Source organism: Musca domestica, unplaced genomic scaffold, assembly GCF_030504385.1.
Source record: "Musca domestica strain aabys unplaced genomic scaffold, Musca_domestica.polishedcontigs.V.1.1 7, whole genome shotgun sequence".
Classification (NCBI taxonomy): domain Eukaryota; kingdom Metazoa; phylum Arthropoda; class Insecta; order Diptera; family Muscidae; genus Musca; species Musca domestica.
The window spans coordinates 9,781,289-9,800,855 of record NW_026712383.1 but is presented as its reverse complement, the minus strand read 5'-3'; the positions used below and the strand labels follow the sequence as shown (position 1 = coordinate 9,800,855).

At 33.9% G+C, this 19,567-nt stretch overlaps 1 long non-coding RNA gene across 2 annotated transcripts in view; it reads left to right on the top strand.

Annotated features, from left to right (window-relative positions):
- Nucleotides 1-11,738: 11,738 nt before the first annotated feature.
- Nucleotides 11,739-19,567, top strand: part of LOC109613816 (uncharacterized) — a 58,766-nt gene continuing 50,937 nt past the window's right edge. The window contains exons 1-3 of one of the 2 annotated variants that reach the window (XR_002195209.2): nt 11,739-12,022; nt 12,090-12,301; nt 14,044-14,278. This is a non-coding gene — a long non-coding RNA (uncharacterized LOC109613816). Of the gene's footprint in view, nt 12,023-12,089; nt 12,302-14,043; nt 14,279-19,567 lie in introns of those variants that run through there. The other variant, XR_009343989.1, reaches the window with a different exon arrangement.

Genomic DNA, 19,567 nt, shown 5'->3' with positions numbered 1-19,567 from the left:
TCTACTGCAACCATCAAGTCGTACCCGTACTCCTCACATGAAATCAACAATAACACGGTCACCGATACAGAAGGCTCACATATTTACAAATCACTAAACGCCGCAGGATAATTAAAACGTGTCAAGAAACGAAATCAATAACATTAGGAGATGGAAACAAATTAAGAAGAATTGTTTTCTCTCTGTTTCGCAACTAGAAAATGGAAAGAAAGAAGAAGATGAAACTTTGAGGGCTAGGCAAAAGGACAAACATCAATTGCTGTGTGATGATGAAGGGATTGGAATTAAAAGAAATTTAGTGGCTTCTTCTGAATTCTTCATGGGAGCTTTTAAAATGAAGATTAAATAAGTATCACTATTTATGGGTTTTATAAAATTTTAAGTAAAGTTTTATTTTCCTCTATATTTTTGAAACCCATTAAGATTTTATTTTGAATGCTGAATAAATCTTATGCCATTTTTCATTGCCATATTTTAAAGCGTTTTTTTAGATTTTTTCTTTTCTACCATTCTTGAGATATATGCGCAGAAGCTAGCAATATTTTCTTTTATATAACGATTCTGCATATTTTGTTATGCAGCCGATATCGTGGCTGTTATCTACAATACGGTCAGGAGTGACCTTTACGTGTATTTGTATTTGTTTTCTAGGGATCAAAATATTGCTTGTTCAAAAGAAATGTTGGTATTTTTTACATAAAAGTTGTGGTCCATAAATATTATTCGATTACCATCGGAATGAGTAGGCTTCGGCCCTGTGTTCTTTATTACTGACTCCCAATGTTTTAAACGTTAATGACCAAGAGTGATTTTTAAGAGATAGAGATATAGTAAGGATAAGAAGACAAACACATAATATTCAGAAAAATTCATGAAATCTTAATTTTAATTAATAGTAGTGTCGATATAATTACATGTTTGAAACTTCTTTCGTATATATAGTTAAATATTTTGGAGCTTATATATAGCCCGACAAAAAAAGAAAATGTATTATTACAATGAGAGATCAAAGCTATTTACCAGATTGAAAATATTTTTGCTTGCGAAAAATAAGCAAATTTCAAAAAAAAAAAAAAAAAAAAAAATTAAAAAAGCTGTAAGTTCTGCCGGGCCGAACTTTCAATACCCTCCACCATTCGAAACGTATTTGGCAATTCTCAGAAACAATTAAATACGTTTAAAATTCTGTTAAAATCTTAAAAATACCGAATGTAGCTGTCATATTAAGGTCTATACGACGACATGGACCTTCATAGGTATTGTTTGTTATAAGCCATTACAATATTCAATTGCGAAACTTTAAAAAATCGGTAATAATGTGGATAAAAATCATAAAAATAGCGAATATCGGGAGGTACCGTTATATGGGGGCTATACGAAGACGTGGACCTGCGCAGACAATTTTGCAGTTTTCTTCCGTCCTCTTCCTTGACGTCGGGCTACGCTACCAGTATCACGGTAACGAGCGATGGTACGAGACCCAAAAGAATTATTCAAATTTAAATGCTGGAGTCCTCTGACGATAGCCACTTGTGGTTTTCCAGTCAAATATAAAAAAATCACAAAATGCTTTTGTACACTTGTAAACAATATAATGAGCTGTCACTGGAATAATTATAACAGCTCTCGGACGAGGGGCAGTAGTCGGAAGTTGGTTGCAGTTTTTTCATCTCACCGTTTAGTTACTTTTTGTAGTTGTGTTGTTACCACTTTTGTATGGCGAAATCTTATCAAAAATACATACATAACTCGACTCATGATGATTCTATGCTGATTATCAAACGGAAGTAAGGGTCTATTTCATTTCCTTTTGCCTGTTACAAACAAATGCACAAAGACATAATACCCTGACCACCTTGTGGTGTAGGGTGTAATAAAGCACAACATTAATTACTTTCAACATTTCCAAACAGAGCGAATGAACCGAAATTACTTAAAAACTTAAAAAAAATATTTCTTTCATTTTACATTTCAACCATTTCCATTTAAGCTCAGTGGCAACTATTGGTTGTGGTTCTTATTTTACATGTTCTTCTCATTGTTAATATAAATGTAATTCATTACTCTTTTGGCTTTCTCATTTTTCACAGTATTGATTTTTCATTTTCTTTATGTTGGATTCATTTATGACTGTGAGTGTATTTTACAGTCGCAAATGAGAGAGAATGTATTTCTGGATGTCTGACAGACCACTAGATTCCAAAGTTTACACTTTATTTGATATGTCCCTTACTATAAATTATGGTTAACTACTAGTACTTGTCAATGGGAATTTTATTTAAATTAGTTTTTATATCATAAACTTAAACAGACCCTATTTAATAAAAGTGAATGCATGAGGGTTTTTTGAAGTTCAAAATTTAAGGTTGCGATAAGTTCTAAAATGGTACTAAAATTTTAAAATGACGCTATTTGGTATAATTTGAACAGATAGAGCTAAAACTTGAAACTTTGTATGAGAATCAAGGTAGGGAAGTAAGTTTGAATGTGAAGGTGGTTTTTGAAATTTGTACTATTGTGCACAATAAGTACTTAATGGTACTATATTTGGTATTGGATGATGGGATATTGAAACAATTCTGAAATTTTTTATTCAGATTATTGATAATATCTGTGTCTAAGAAGTGGCGGTGGTTTGAAAATGTGTCCTACATTTGAACGAAAAGAACTGAATGGTATTAAATTTGGAATTGGGTGTAGAGATAGGGCTGGCATCCTAAAATAGTAGTGCTGTCCCAGTTTGATATGGGATGTGTGTATTATAATTGTACGAAAAGTACTAAATGGTACTAAATTTGGTATTGGATGAAGAAATATAGCAGAAATTTGAGTTTGATGTAGATGTCACTGTGGTGAAGGTTTGGAGGTAGTTTTGGAAATGTGTACTATATTGTTTGAAAAGTACTAAGTAGTACCTATTGGGTATTGTGACACAGAATAGAGCAGGAATCCCAAAATTTGATATTGAGGTATCTACTGGTATCTGGGATTGAGATTTGGTGGTGGTTTGGAAATACGTACTATATTTGTGCGAAAAGTACTAAGTTGTCTTATATTTTTGGTATTGGGCGAAGGGATGGAGAAAAATGTGATTAAAAGTAAGGCGACATGGCCAATTTTGCAAACCAATGATACTTTAAATAACCCAAAAGCTCTCTATAGATATTTAAAGGTCTATAATAAATGTTGCGAAATATATCTCAAAATATTGGCGTCCTTTGGTATATGGTCCAGGTTCTAAAAATGCCTTTAAAAAAGTTTTGCATAAGAATCCGAACTCAAATCGAGTATTATCTATATTATTATATAATGAACTTGGATTGGAATACATAAAATATTATTCTAGCGAACATTGTTTGCTGGAAAATTATATTTGCAAATTAATATATTATTTATATCGCTAATAATCGAAAATTGGAGTGCAAATCTTGATATTTGCAATGATTCTTAAGGAGTAGATATAGGGATGCATCTTGAGGGATTCATTCATTCGAATCGAAAAGATTTCGCGTCTACAGAAACCTGACCACAACTTATAGTTCCCAAATTATATAGCCCTTCCCAACTATAGCCTTTACTTTCATTTTCATATTGATAGTGAACCAAACTGTTTCCTCTTCGTTCATGCCATTATTCGCAAATCTACTTAAATGTTGATTATTAAAATTTTCAACAATTCAATGATTTTTATTTTTCTTTAATTGTAACTAGCATTAGATTCCGTCCCATGTAGTCATTGCTTATTTCCGCAATAACAGCAAAGGTTGACAAAACTTAATTAAATAAACAAACAGAAAATGTTCCCCGAAATAAACATTTAAATGAGAATAGTTAAATGAGATTGTCCTTATTATATAATTAAAGTAGCAAATAAAGCATTAAACTAAAGCCGAGTAGTTTAATTTTAACGCTGCCTCATGTGCATGGCCTGAGCTAATTGAGCCGCGGCTTTGTGAGTGCAAAGACTATGCGAAATGATAACACAAAAGGAGAGAGAATTTTGTGTGTGATATGTTCAACTACCTAAGAATATAGTTGAAAATATCATAGTACATTAAAGACGGAAGATTGAGGACGATGGGATTTTTTTAAAATTTGGTATTTGAAATTAGTAATTTGTACCAATTACATAGTGGGCCGATTTTTTTAGCTTTTTTTTCTTAAAATTTTTATTATTATAATAATAGTTTTGTGCATTTAAATTCCTTAGATTATTTATTTTAAAACTACTTCTTTAGATTTTCTTGTTACAAACGAAAAGTTTACAATTTTCAATAGCTATATTATATTTCAGAAAATCACAACAAATTACCAAAAACCGGAGAAAGTTTCCCAAGCACCACAGCATCCCACAAATTTGTGGAAGTAAGATGATTGTTTGTTTAGCCTTGGCATGGCAGGGAAATATTGCAAAACAGAAACCACAAATACAATTTTTTGGCATCTTATGTAAAGATAAAAAACTCAAAATAATATACCGTTTAAAAGCAAAAAAAAAAAATTGTTGTGTATGTGTGGGTTTTTTGCCCAACCAGCCAGTTTAAGGATGTTTAAGGATGTGCATGACTTCTGCAAAGGAAACGTCTCTGCTAAGCGTGGGAATATTGTGAAGTTTTTCCCTTACATCCACTTATATTCCATACTTTTGTACAGAAATTCATGGCATCTCATTGTTAAGAAGACTGTGCGACTTCTTCCATGGAAATTCTGAAATGCAAGAAATCCCAAATTTTCGAATTTCTTTTTTAAGGAATATAAATAATGTCTTTGTAGGAAAGAAACTGGGTGAAACAGCTGCATACAAGGAAATAAACAAATTAATTTCCATTTTGTAGAAAGATAAGGACAAAGGTAAATGCGAACAACAAATCGCCAGGTATGAAATTTCTTGGCAGCAATTTTTCAGTTATGTGACTAAACATTTCTTTTTTTATCAATTTCTTTTATTATGGCCATTGTGTTGCCGCAGATTTGAATTTACTACATTATGACAAATTTGAAGTTCTTTAGATTGTCTTGTTTTTTTTTTTTTTTTTTGTTTTAATGCCAAATTAGTTAAACCCAAACAAAAGCTAAATAAATCGACTTTATTCAAAGACTAACAAAAGATAAGAACTTCATTTTTTTATTTGAGAAAATTGCGGGAGAGTGGGACATTTACGGTTGTCCACAAACATAGAAATGTATCTGGGTTGATGAGTTTGAGATGAGTATCATATTTTTCACAATTGAGATTAAGTTATGCATTTTTAGCACTTAAAAGGCCTCACCAATAAAATGATATAATTTTCATATATCTTTACTTTCTACTGTATGTAGATGTTGTAAAAAGAATAAAAATCAAGTAGAAATCATCTAAGAAACTAACTTTTAATACCCTCCATCTTGAAGGACCTTGACAATTTTCAAAAAATAAAGAAATCCGTCAAAAAAATACCGCTCAAATGAAAACCGTTCTATGGGGGCTATACGAAGACGTCGTCCTGCATAATTTTTTGTCAAATCCGAAATTTTAAAAAATTCCGTTGAATAATGTCGCTAATATCATCAAATTTGAAGCAATTTCGATGAATAATGTTGCTAATATCATCAAAAACCAAAAAAGGTATAAGGGTGGGGGATGTACGATATCGGGGACCTTAATATACAATTCTCTTCCAGGAGGTAAAGTACTCAGAAGGAACTCCTGGTGTGGAATTTTTGTCAATTCCATTGGAAAATTTGGAACAATACTCAAAATCTCTCCATACTATGTATGATGGAGGGTATAAAAACGTTATGAGCATAACGGCTGGGATATTTAGATATATAACTTGGGTACCATCTCCATCAGGAATCAAGTTGTTTTTGACATGAACGTACATATACTATATAAAAGCAACTCGCCCCGAAATGTCGTAAATGATTAAAATCGATCCATTTCACAATAACAGCACGCATGCGCTGTGCAGAAACCTGTGCCGAGATATTTTAATCCAATAATATTTCATAAAATAAATATTTGTATGAACTGCTTGCTTAAGTCTGGAGCATTCGCCCATTGTCTACCATTCACCCTATTACAGACAGCAATGTTTTCGATTTCTGTATTTTCTCTGCGTTATTTTGAACCAACTAATATTCATTTCCCTTCTATTTATTCTTTAATTTTTTCACATAAACTTAACACTTTTTGGCTATATTGTTTCATTTTTTAATTTCCCGTTTAAACACTTTTCATTATATTAAACTTTAACGTTTCAGTTTTGCCTTGTTAAGGCGAAGATCATATGTTTTATGATTTATTGTTTGTTTTCTCTTTCGAGACGAGCTTAATGATCTGAAATTTGCAGTGAAAAGGAAAGCCAGATAGACACTATCACACACTCACCACTATGCGACGCGTTTCGCCGTTGGTTAAGCGGCTCATCAGGCATATTTGATGTGGATGATGGCTTACAAGGGCCGTTCTCTGGAAAGTAGTATATATTTCGAACTTATTGCAAATTAGCATATGCGAATTATACACTAGAAACTCTCCAGGTTGGACTCAAGTTCTATTGGCAGATCTTTTTCACAGCAAAGTTTTGTTTCATTGTTCTCGCCTATTTTGCCACAAACAATAGTTTAACAATAATGTTAAGTAGTTGTAGCTATTTTCTCCGAATTCCTATGGCATAGACTGTGGTTAGGATTTATCTTCATTTTTAGAATTGCTATCCAAGAAGAAGTTATTTTTCTAAAGAAAGTTTAGTCCATAAAGCCGACACAGAAATGACTCTGCTGAAAATGAGAAATAAAACTTTAGTTTACTTCCTTGCTTTTGTGTTAGTTTATTTTTTTTTTGTTACTTTCTGTAGTTGCATAGCCAGTACATCCGTTCAAAGTACGATATTTACGCTTTTTGTGATGTTTTTGCTTCGCATAGTGAGGTATCCCCACAATTTCTGGCCTACTTAAGAATATGATATGGCAAAATGTCATACAGCTTCGTTTTTTGGTTCACTGTGTTTTTTGGCTCATAGTTTGCCCTTAATCCCATTGTAAATAATTGTTGAATCGGGAATGGTTTTCTGTGCTCTGTTTTCTTATTCTTATTATGACTTATTATACCCTACACCACAAGGTGGTCAGGGTATTATGTCTTTGTGCATTTGTTTGTAACAGCAAAAGGAAACGAGATAGACCCATACTTCCTTTTGATGATCTGCATAGAATCACTTTCTGAGTTGATTTATGCATGTCAGTCCGTCTGTCGGTCCGTCCGTCCGTCCGTCTGTCCATGTATTCTTGTGAACAAAATGCAGGTCGCATTTATTATCCGATTGAGATAAAACTTTGCAAACAACATTTGTTTGGCCCAAGGACGAACCCTATTGAAATTGGAGATAATCGGTAAAAATTTAGATATAGCTCCCATATATATCTTCGTCCGATTTGCCTTTTATTGTGCACCAAACGTGTAATATCAGCCCGAATAGTATGGAATTTTGCACGTACAACCAAATTAGGCCTGAAAATAAGTATGCCAAATTTGATCGAAATCGGTTCAGATATAGCTATAGCTCCCATATATATTGTTCATCCAATTCGTTATTTTTGTCCTCCGCAGTCGTAATATGCACTCTGTAACAACAATATTTGGGGAAATATATCAAATGCAGCTCAGAAATACCTTTGCTAAATTTTATCGAGATCGGTTCAGATTTGGATATAGCTCCCATATATAACTTCGTCCGATTTACCATTTATTGTGCACCAAACGTCTAATATTTGTCCAAATGGGATGGAATTTGGCACATACGACCGAATTTAGTCTGGAAGGTAGTATGCCAAATTTGGTGAAGATCGGTTCAGATATAGCTATAGCTGCCATATATATTGTTCATCCGATTTGTTGTATTTGTTACGTACAGCCGTAATATGCACTCCGTAACAACGATATTCAGGGAAATATATCAAGTACAGCCCAAAAATATCTTTGCCAAATTTTATCGAGATCGGTTCAGATTTGGATATAGTTCCCATATATAACTTTATCTGATTTCAAATTAATTTTGCACCAAATGGGCAATACAAGTTCGAATTTAAAAGATACAAATGCTTTGGCATATTTAGTCCTTTGAATTTTAAATTATAATTATAATCATAGCGTGTATGATTGAATTCTCCCATAAAAACTTTTAATTATTAAGTGGAGCTCAACTAAATTAGCAAAGTGGTGTAGGGTATCATAAAATCGGCCCCGCCCGGCTTTAGGACTTTCTTTACTGGTTTTTGGTTATATTTTAAGACGGAAGAAAAACGTTAATCTTGTTTGTATAGACGGCAATAGCAACATAGAATGTTGCTGTTAAAACTTATCAAACATTATTTTAATTAAATTTTTGTTCGATAACAGCTGAAAACTTTGTTTTCGTAAACACCTGCAATGGAAATAGAACAGCTTACGCTTGTTTCTTGGGGGCTTTTGGAAAGTTGACCGTAGATGTACTTTTTTTATCGAGATATTGTGTTTAGCAACGAAGCTCATTTTTCGCTCAATGGGTACCTAAATACGCAGAATTGTCGATTTTGGACCTGTAACGTGACAAACACGATCACTCAATAGCGACCATTAACAAAACATACTTACAACACATAGCCCAACACACCAACATACAACTCAAGAAACGTAATAAACCGACGAACAAATCAACCACCATATGCAATGCTTACACCACTTGTCGTGGCATGCAAAATAATTCGCATTGACATTACTATGGTGGTGAGATAAATAGTTTTCCATTCGGTGGACAAAGGAGACTCCCTCCTGCAGGAGGCTTGCCTAAAGGTAAGGTCTTGATTTTGCAATCATTTGTTCTTTTGTTCTTCATTAGTTGGGAACATGATATAATAAAGAAAAGCTGGCTAAATTGGAAAATGTTGCATGTAAAGAGACGTATCTATATGGATTGTAATGTCAGAATTACTATGAAAACAAATGCGACAAGTTGTTTTTTTTTTTTTGAAAAATGAATAGAAGGTCAAAATTTATATTATAGATCATGTTTTATATTTCTCTAAAGATTTATTTCCCTACAAAAAGTGTAATTTTGTCCATATTTTATCCAATTATACCGCAAGCTTCATTATCGGTGTACTCGACGACCGTTCATCAGGATTTACGATTATCCTCGTATCATCCATAACCCTAACATCCGGATCCCTGGAACCCGACTTCCATCCCCGTTCATCAGAGTTGCCGATTATTTTCCAATCGTCTCCAAGCCGAACATCATCATCGCCATCCTTGGATACTCGATGTCCTTTCATCAAAGTTCCCGATTATCTTCAACTCGTCTGCAACCCGCAAAAGAATACCCGATTATCCTCGGATCGTCCGTAACCCCATCCATTTAACAGAGTTCGTTATTATCTTAAAATCACATTCAACCCGAAGAACATCATCGTAATCCCAGAACAGCCGACGACCATTTATCATTTTCCCCATTTTCCATTTCAAACCATTTTCCATTTTCTTCAAATCACCTACAACCTTTAGATTATCATCGTGATATTCTGTTACCCGGCGTCTGTTCATCAGAGTCCTCGATTATCTTCAATTCGTCTACAATCCGAACGTTATCTTTCTTGTCCAAGACGACCGTTCACCAGAATTCCCCAATACCCTCGGATCATCCATAACTCGAACATTCCCGACGACCACTCATCACCGTAATATCATCGTCCTAATCCTCATACATCACAGTTTACGATTTTCCTTAACCAGAGCACTACTCTGATTATGCCACATAAGAATTTTGTTTAAAATTATGCAACTTCATTTTAATTAAATTTCAAGTTTAATTTGTGAAAATCTGTTCAGATATAGCTATAGCTCCAATGTATATGTTGCATCCGATTTGGTGTTAAAGTCCCGCACATGTGTAATATTCTCTCCACAACAAGGATATTTGATGCCGGACATCAGATGCAGCTCAAAAATACCTCTGCCAAATTTTATAGAGATCGGTTCAGATTTGATATATATCTTCGATACATATCTTCATTCGATTTCACGGGTATTGCTCACCATATATGTAATATCGGCCCAAATTGAATACATTTTTTCATATTTTACCATTCGGTGAAACTCGGTCCGGTATATCTATAGCTCAATAAATATTAATATAATCCTTATCGAAGTCATATCATCCTCTACGTTTTGCTATAGTCATTATATAACGGTACCTCTCGATATTCTGTATTTTGATAATTTGAGCGACATTATTCACCGGCATTATTTCAAATTTGGTATTTGATGTTCGTAATGGATGCTACAGCCTATGAGAGGAGATTGTCTGTGTAGGTCTACGTCTTCGTATGGTCCCCTTATAACGGTACCTCCCGATATTCGGTATTTTTCTAAATGTGTCATAACATTTGTGTGGCCACAGCCACAAAGCAATCATTGAACCCATTTCTCAACTCAATATTCACTACTTGCAGTGCAACATTTGTCGTTAATACGATTTTAACTTATGACATTATCAGTTAATTAACCGAGTTTCACTCGGTACATTTGTACGAACACGAAGTGGTTTTTAATGTTATTAGTATCAATGATGTTGCATAATTATGTTGTGGCATTTGTCAATGACACCACAACCACCTGCCAATATTATTATTGGTTTGCAATGACAAATTAAGGTAAATGTGGGAGAATGATGTGCCATTTATTTATTGGCGTCAGATGAACAATCAACATAATTTTGGCGTTAAATTGTTGCATAAAAATATTTCAAATTTCATTATTGGTAGACGTAACCCTGAGCGACAAAATTATTTTTCTTTTGTTATAGAAAAAATCCAGAGGAAGTAGAATTTTGAAAAGGGGTCATATAGGCCAATGTTTCGATATAACTTCTGTTCAACGGTACTGCCAGATTAAAGGTAATGTGGATTTTTTTAATTATAATTAAATCGAATTGCTGTAAAATGGTAGTTTGTGCTCACAGTGCGGTCGATTAATACGAGCGGAGAACGAGCATCGGCTGTTATGGCGGCCCACACCATAACCATGGCCAGCGCTTGAGTTCTGGCGACCAACCGAAGGTGCACAGTTTCAGCTGACCTCTTTGACTGCTGGACAACGAATGTTTTCACATCGAAAATAACCAAATTCATCAGTTCACCACTTTCAGCCAAGCGAAGCAACTCTTTAGCTCTGTTGATTCTTGCACTTTTTAGAATTTCAATAGCTTTACCCCAAGCTCATTTTTCAATATTTGCCGAATGGAAAATTGCGATATGTTCATCTCACGAGCCATTTTTCGGCCACTGCGACACGGGTTTCGATCAAGTCTTCTTTACGTTTCGAACCATTTCTGCTGATGTTGCTGTTTTCTTCAGTCGACTTTCTTGACGTCGGGCTACGCTACCAGCATCACGATAACGAGCGATGGTACGAGACACAAGAGATTTATTCACATTTAAATGCTGTAGTGCCCTAACGATAGCCACTTGTGGTTTTCCAGCCAAATATAAAGAAATCACACTATCAAGCTTGAATTCCATCACGAATAATTTTTTTCTGGAAAATGCTCACCAAAATGCTTTTGTACGGTTGTAAACAAAATGTTAGGTTGTGCACTCTGTGCACTCATGTCGAAACCCAAGCTCACTTATTTCCACAATAAGAATTTATGTGAGTAGTAGGCTGAGCAAAAAAATTATTTTGTCATTCAAATTTTTATATTGAGAATTATTACTTCAAATATAAAAAGAAGAGAAATAAAAAATTGTTTGAAGAATAAAGAAATCATATAGATTCAAATAAATTAAATCCTGAAGAAAATGAAAATATCGTTAAATAAGAACGAGAAGCCACCAGCTGGAATTATAAGAAAATTAGTATCCTTGGAATATGGTGACGAATTGAAAGCACGTCATTGGTGCGGTATCAATGAAAATCGAATGATGTAAAATGGATCCATAAAAAAATTCAGAATTCAAAACACTTTTTTGGGATTCAAATGCATTTCAATTTCAATGCCAAATTGTAAGCTATCATGATTGTATTGTATCTATATTTGGAGGGAAATTTAGTCAACTTTTATAATTGTTAGAAGGTTTAGAAAATTGAGAAAGAAACACTGCCCTTAAGATTCCCGCTGCTACAAATTTTCCAGAAATAACATCGGATATCCATCACTTAATTAACAGATAAATTAAGAGTGCATATGAAATTTTTAATCTGTTGACGGGGAATATGATGAAGCTATTCTATCTTCATCATATTCCCCGTCAACAGGTCCGGAGACTACGTTGGATTATTTGGGTAAGTCCAATTAATAATATACATAGTTCATTTCATAAATATTTTCGATCATAAACACATTGACAAGAGAATATGACAGTTGATTTTTTTCACTGTCGGTGAGATTTAAGGTAGTGAACTCTGGAGTGGCTATTACTAAAAAGATGCGTCGTCACAGTAGAAAATATATAGATCCATATTTCAGTAAAGTCTCCATACAACAGTACCTCCCAATATATTTCATACATTCTTGACATAATGTCAATGCCTGTGCCCAATTTCAAAGCTTGTTTTAAAATATTTCGAGGTCTATTTAGACTTTACACCCTAGTCAATTTTCCTTTTATTCCCGAAGTCTTAAACATAAACGCTTCTGTATCCGCATTTGATGTCTGTTGTTTAAAACTTTTAGACGTAAAATTAAAGCAATCAAAAATTTAAAAATAAATTTCGAAAAACAGATTGACACAGTGACTTTATATCCCACCATGCAGATGATGGCTACTTGCAGTGAAATAAATTCAATATCAAGAGCATTGCATGCAAACAAAGAGATTAACTTAAGTAAAGTTTTTGGTGCAGTTTGCCTGAAACAAAATCCACCCATAACAAAAATCCAAAAAATAGCTGCGGATAACTAAAATTAATTTAAAAACCAAACAGAAATTTGGTCAACGTGAACTAATCATTTGCAATAGAGTAAATAAGCTAACTTACAAATTATGGCAAAATTTTTTGCCAAAAACAGAAAACAGAAGTTTGTTGTTTACAATTACATAATAGCGAGGACAGCTTTCAGTGGTGGTGCAAAGTGAAATAGGTAAACATGTATTGCCAGCATAAATTCAGCCGAAATTACATAAATATTATATAATTGTTTTGGTTATTTAAAACTTTGATCCTTTTGTGGGGGAGGTACCAGAAAGAATTGTCCGATCTCTACCATCTTTATAACAGATCTTGTATTGAAAGAAATATTAAGATGTGCCAAGTCTGAGTGGAATTGGATATAAATTTCGCGTCTTATGAGCTTCATGAATATTTAAAAGTTTGACTCAGTGTTTGGGGGGAACCAGAAGGAGTGGACCGCTATATTCACACAATTGCCTTGGGTTAATAATAATATTGTGATGTGTGTAATTTGAAGACAATCGGGCTATTAGTTATTTCTTATTTTATAAGAGTTAAAATTATTCAGAATGTTGAACCTTTGTGGGGGAGGATGGTGTGGACCGACATTATCCATTTTCACACCTGATCGAGCACTGATGCAAATATTAGGATTTGCAAAGTTGGAACAATCTATCTACCCGCTTTTTATGAAAATTATGACCTTTTGTGGGGGAGGTGCCAGAAGTTGTGGACCGATATTGTTCATCTTCGAACTCGATCTATGTTTGATAATAATATTACGTTGCACCAAGTTTGGACCAAATCGGATACTCTCTTAGAGAATTATCGTGCGCACCAACCAGCCAGAGAGACAGACGGACGAACATCGCTAGATCAACTACAAATGTCCTGAAACGGATTTGGTTTAAAGAGACCTAGGATCTATAAAGGATGTGGGTATAAAAAGGACAAGAAACAAGCAAAGGCGACCTTGACTTCGGCTGGTCCGAAGTTCATTTAAAAACATATAAAATGTTGAAAATCCATTACATGGGTTCCTTTTTAAATTCCAAAATTTTTTGGGAGTAATACAAACATATTTGCCAAAGTTAATTATTTTATCTTGAACATTGTTACTTCTATCTTGACAGATCGAGGAATTTATGCTGAACACGAATACATTAATATTCTTTATGGGCTTTTAAAGATTCTTATGGAGTTTGGTATAAAAATGTACGAAATCTGAGAATCCTCTAAAATATTGAATGAAAGAAGAAAATTTTAATTTATTAATTAATAACTGTTAGCATCACTTAACTGGGACAATAATAAAGGAGTTTGCGGCACATAGTTACAATGTTGCATTACAAGCGCTATAATAAAGCATTTCACACAACTTGGTAGTTTACTGATGTTTCCATTAGACATAATTTTTGAAATGCAATTAGGACATGCTTGGTGAACTCGATACATTATGACAGCAAAAGGGAGGCAATGGTGTTTCTTATGGGGGTCTTCATAATCCTCTGTGGACAGAACTTGTTACGGGCAATGTTAGGTTTAATGGCAAAATATGGCACACCATCTAGCTTTACACCATGGTGAAATGACAAACATTCACACACAAACATATAATTATAGAATGACTTGACACTCCAAAGCAAAAAACTCTACTCACGACACAGATACGCACCCGGCTAAGTCACAATGAGTCAACTCCAACGAAAATGTCATGGCGTTTCTAGCTTCAATTTCTTGTTAACAGAGGGTGCGTGTGGCAAGCATAAAGCCGGGCTATTACCGCGAATTCTTGCAATTTCCGCTAAAGGCATTTTAGAAAAATGCAGGACATTATGGTTTTGTCTAAGATGGAAGCAGCTGTGGAATATTAGCGATGGCAATGAGAGTATTCGAATAGACACACAGAGTAAAAATATTTTGAAATTAACTGTAAACTTCCCTGAGGGGTGTGGGGATATTTAAAGTAGTTTCAAGTCTTTTTATCCACGAAAATATTTTAATGGTTGGTTACGTAAGAAAACAACGAAAAGTCAAGCACATTCATTTTGACAAATATTTCCAAATTGGAAATCTCTTGGAAAATGTTTTTAAAATAAAAATTACTAAACTTTTGGAAAATTATTTTTATTGCTTTTTGGGATTTCGAGATGGAATTCTATCAAAAGGCCTTTAGTTCTATTTGAAAATGAAGTGGAGACTCATTTTAGCAGAGTTTATTATATTTTAGTTCTGCATGCTCTAAAGACACTGTATTAGAAGAACATTAAAATCTCAATGGCAGGTATCACTTGATGGGGATGATGTCCATTTTGGAATTTTGTAATAAAAGGTACTAGTACCTGTGTTTTTCACATGAAGGCTACCATTGCACAGTGGTCGAGGTCGTATGGAAACAGCGGCCAAAAATACTTTCAGTGCACATATCAATATGAATCTTTGGTTATGGTACCTTGATGGGATAAAAATAAAAAATGTGACAAAATGGATATGGTCGATGCATGTTTTGGCATGGTCCCCTTACAACGTACCTCCCGAATAAGGGTTATTTGGGTTTGTTATTTTTTATATAAATCAATTCCAAATTTGATTTTTGTAAACAAAATAAAATAACAATTCAATATAAAATTAAATCAAAGTTAAATTTTGCACAAATAATTTGTTTGACCCAAGGCCCGATTGAAATTGTAGATAATCGGTCAAAATTTAGGTATAGCTCCCATATATATTTTCATCCAATTTGCCTTATATTGTGCACCAAACTTGTATCAGCCCAAATAGTATGGAATATACGTACGACCAGAACTCTGTAACAACGATATTTGGAGAAATATATCAAATATAACTCAGAAATACCCTTGCTAAATTTTATCGAGATCGGTTAATATTTGGATATGGCTCCCATATATATATTCGTCCGATTTGCTTTTTATTGTGCACCAAACGTGTAATATTAGCCCAAATGGAATGGAATTTGGTACTTACGGCCAAACTGAGTCTGGAAACCAGAATGTCAAAATTGGTGGAAATCGATTCAGATATAGCTATAGCTCCCATACATATTGTTCATCCGATTTGTTGAATTTGCTCTGCATAGCCGTAATGTGGAATCCGTAGTAACGATATTCGGGGCAATATATCAAATACAGCTCAGAAATACCTTTGTCAAATTTTATCGAGTTCGGTTCAGATTTAGATATGGCTCTCATATATATCTATCCGATTTCAAGATAATTCTGCACCAAATGGATAATACAAGCCCGAATTGAAAAGGCGCAAATGTCTCGACAAATTTAGTAGAAATCGATTCAGAGGAGGATATTCCTCCCATATATTAGTTCCTTTGGTATGATTTAATTCTTACAAATTCCCCATTAAAAACTTTATTTGTTATGTAAGGCTCTACTAAATATGCAAAGTGGTGTAGGGTAACATGAAGTCGGCCACGCCCCGTCGGCGTGAACAAAAATCACATTGGAGGATTCAGGGGGGAAAACAATTAAAACTTTACCTGAAATCCAATTTTATTTTCAAAATTAATCTTAAAGGCAACTCAGATCACTCACATCTTCTATATTATACACAACTACTAAACACACAAATTACTGCACTAAAAATAAATCAATACCTTGCTTTTCAATAATAATGCCAAGATTTGTCGTTTTAAAATGTATTTAATTTTGTAATACAGTTCTATTTTTACTCCAATTTTTCACTGATCCCTCTGAAAAATTAAATAAATTCCGTATTCATCTCAGGTTTCTAGTTGGGAGAAATACTTAAATATAGCAAGTTGTAAAGAATTGCTGAATTGTTTCGCAAGTTTGTCAGATAAAAGTAATGAAAATGTTGATCCTTTCTGGCAGAGGTACCAGAAGAGGTTCGCGGATATATATCATCTTTACACGAGAAAAAGTGTTTGTATGTGGGAGAATTGAAGAAAGATGGATACTTTTATGGCTTTCTTTGAGCGTTTGTTTTTCATAATTTTGAACCCTATGTGGGGAGACACTATAAGAAATGGTCCTATCTCTACTATTTTCATAACAGATTTTGTGTTGATGGAAATATATGAAATATTTACCTATTGTGGGGAGGTACCTGAGCTGACGCATATATTAGGATTCGTAGAGTTGGGGCAAAATCGGATTATCCTTTCTCTTTTTGAGCAGTAAAATATTTTTTGAAAATTTTTATTTTTTTGTGGGGGAACTACAAGAAGGAGTGGACCACTATTGTCCATCTCCGAACTTGATCTAAGTTTATTTTGATAATAATATAACTATGTACCAAGTTTGGATCAAATCGGATACTCCCTTCGGAAGTTATTGTGCGAACCAGCCAGACAGACAGACGGACGGACGGGTATCGCTAGATCGACTCCGAATGTCATGAAGCGGATTTTGTCAAAAGGGACCTAGGGTCTTAAATGAGGCACGTTTTGGCCGTATCGAATGATATGAGATAAATAATCAGGAATACAAAATCGAAAACTGAACGAATTTGTCTAAACTTATCATAGAATTCTTCCGATTTTTCCTAAATCTGAATTGTCTTATATCTTCTTGAAATTATATATTTTTCTTTATCAGCCTGAAATTCTATACTTATTTTCTCATGTAATTTCCTCTATTTAATCCGTAATACGCCTTCATACAACAGTATCTCCCTATTTTCGGAAGTTTGGAGTTTTAGTCAGATTTATAAATCAAATTCCCTGTCGCAAAAAAATCCCTATAGACATATATAATATTTTCGATATCCCCATGCCTATTTGAGACTTGGCACATATAAAACTTTCTAGATGGGTCTGCGTTTTCCATACCTTCTTCTGATATTCTGTCATATTTTTCTATGAAAAAGTTTAACATCAAAGTTCAAAGTTCTGAATGTTGTCTTTTATAGTTCACGTTTCTTATAACCAATAATTGTCAATTCTTTCAGGAGAAAATTGTCTTCACGTTTTCCTTGAATAACTTACCTAACTTATCTAATATTTCTATATAGAGAATATGGGGAAATATATTTGATACTTTTATGGTGTTCAGCACACTTTGTTTGGAATTCTGAGTACGGATGATTTTTGCAACCATGGATCAATTGGGGATATATTTCCTAAATTTGGAATTCTAAATGAATAACTTTTTCTCCCATCAAACAATATATGACTTTCGCATACGAAGTATCGACAAGATTGTTATTTTTAATCGCCCAACATTGCAGTTGTTTAATTTCTACTTTCTTCCTTACTTATGAATGTATGTCTCTTTCTCTTCTATAACAATTCATAACGACACAATGAAACTGGCTGTATCCATTTAGAGTATTTCAAAAAGAGCAACGATGGGTGCCTTAAATAGGTCATTGTATTTACCATTCACTGTAATTGGAAGAAAATTGTTCTTTTTTCTTTTAAATGTTTTGTAAAATTCTATTAAATCTGTCATAATAATACACACAATGAATAAGACACACGTTGATTTTTTATTCAGCTTTGTGTAAATATTCACTTTTCAATATAAAATTTAAATTATAACGGATGTATACTTTTCTCGCTGTAAATAGACGTTCCGCTGAAAGAAAAAAATATTTAACGTTATAAACAGTCACCTTATTAAAACTTAATTCACGTCTAATGAACGCAAAAGTTCCATTAAGAAAATACGAGCAGACAGAACGTAAAACAAGTAAGCAAAGGCTATAGTCGTGCGGGGCAGACCATGTGATACCCTACAACACTACAATATGTGAGAAGCCCCCTCATGTCCAAATCTTTTTTGGAAGATTTCGCTTTTGAAATTATGTCACGGAGCACTGCCCAGATATTACCCTTAGCATTTTGACCAGGGACATTTTCCCGATATTTATGCACTCCATCGTGCTGTTATTTTTGTGGTCCATTTTACAGCTAATCCAAATGTCATCCAAAATGGTAGAATTCTTCACTGTGCTTAACGCGCTTGTCAGGCGTGTCGATTGGCTTCAATTGTGTAATCAGGCTTTTTTTTTCTGTTTTTGGTTCATTTGAACCCCTAAATATTATCTCCAAAATCCATTTGGCTGTATTCGTCAACGAAATCAGCATAAAAAAGCTAGGAGTTCGTCCATTGTGTTATCACATGTAAGTAATGTTGGTATTTTTCACACAAAAGTAGTGGTCCTTCTACCCGCTGTCTTAAATTCTAACTTCATGCAAGATTTCGTGTCCTTTGGTTTCTATTTGTGACCTTTATAACTGCTGCAAAATCAGGAACATTTTGAGTTGTTGGTCCATTTCAACACCTGAATATATTGCGGACATCTTTGAAGCCCTTCTGAGCCTAACCCTACCTTTGTCAAAAATTTCGTGAGGATCGAACGATAATTGCAATCTGTATATAAATAATAACCCCAACCTGTGTTGTAAAGTGCAAAAATATAACAAAATATACACTTCAATATTATAAGTCAAATTCGCATGCGATAAAAAATATGAAAAAATAAAAAAATGTCACAAAATACAACAAAATCTATATTAACATCATTATTGGTATCATTTTATACGATTTTTCTAGATTTTATACTTTTATGCCAAAGGGGCATTCTAATTTTACAAAATTTGTCAAAATCGCTCCAGCCATTCTGGAGATATAAGCATTCTAGCCAACATCCCCTGGC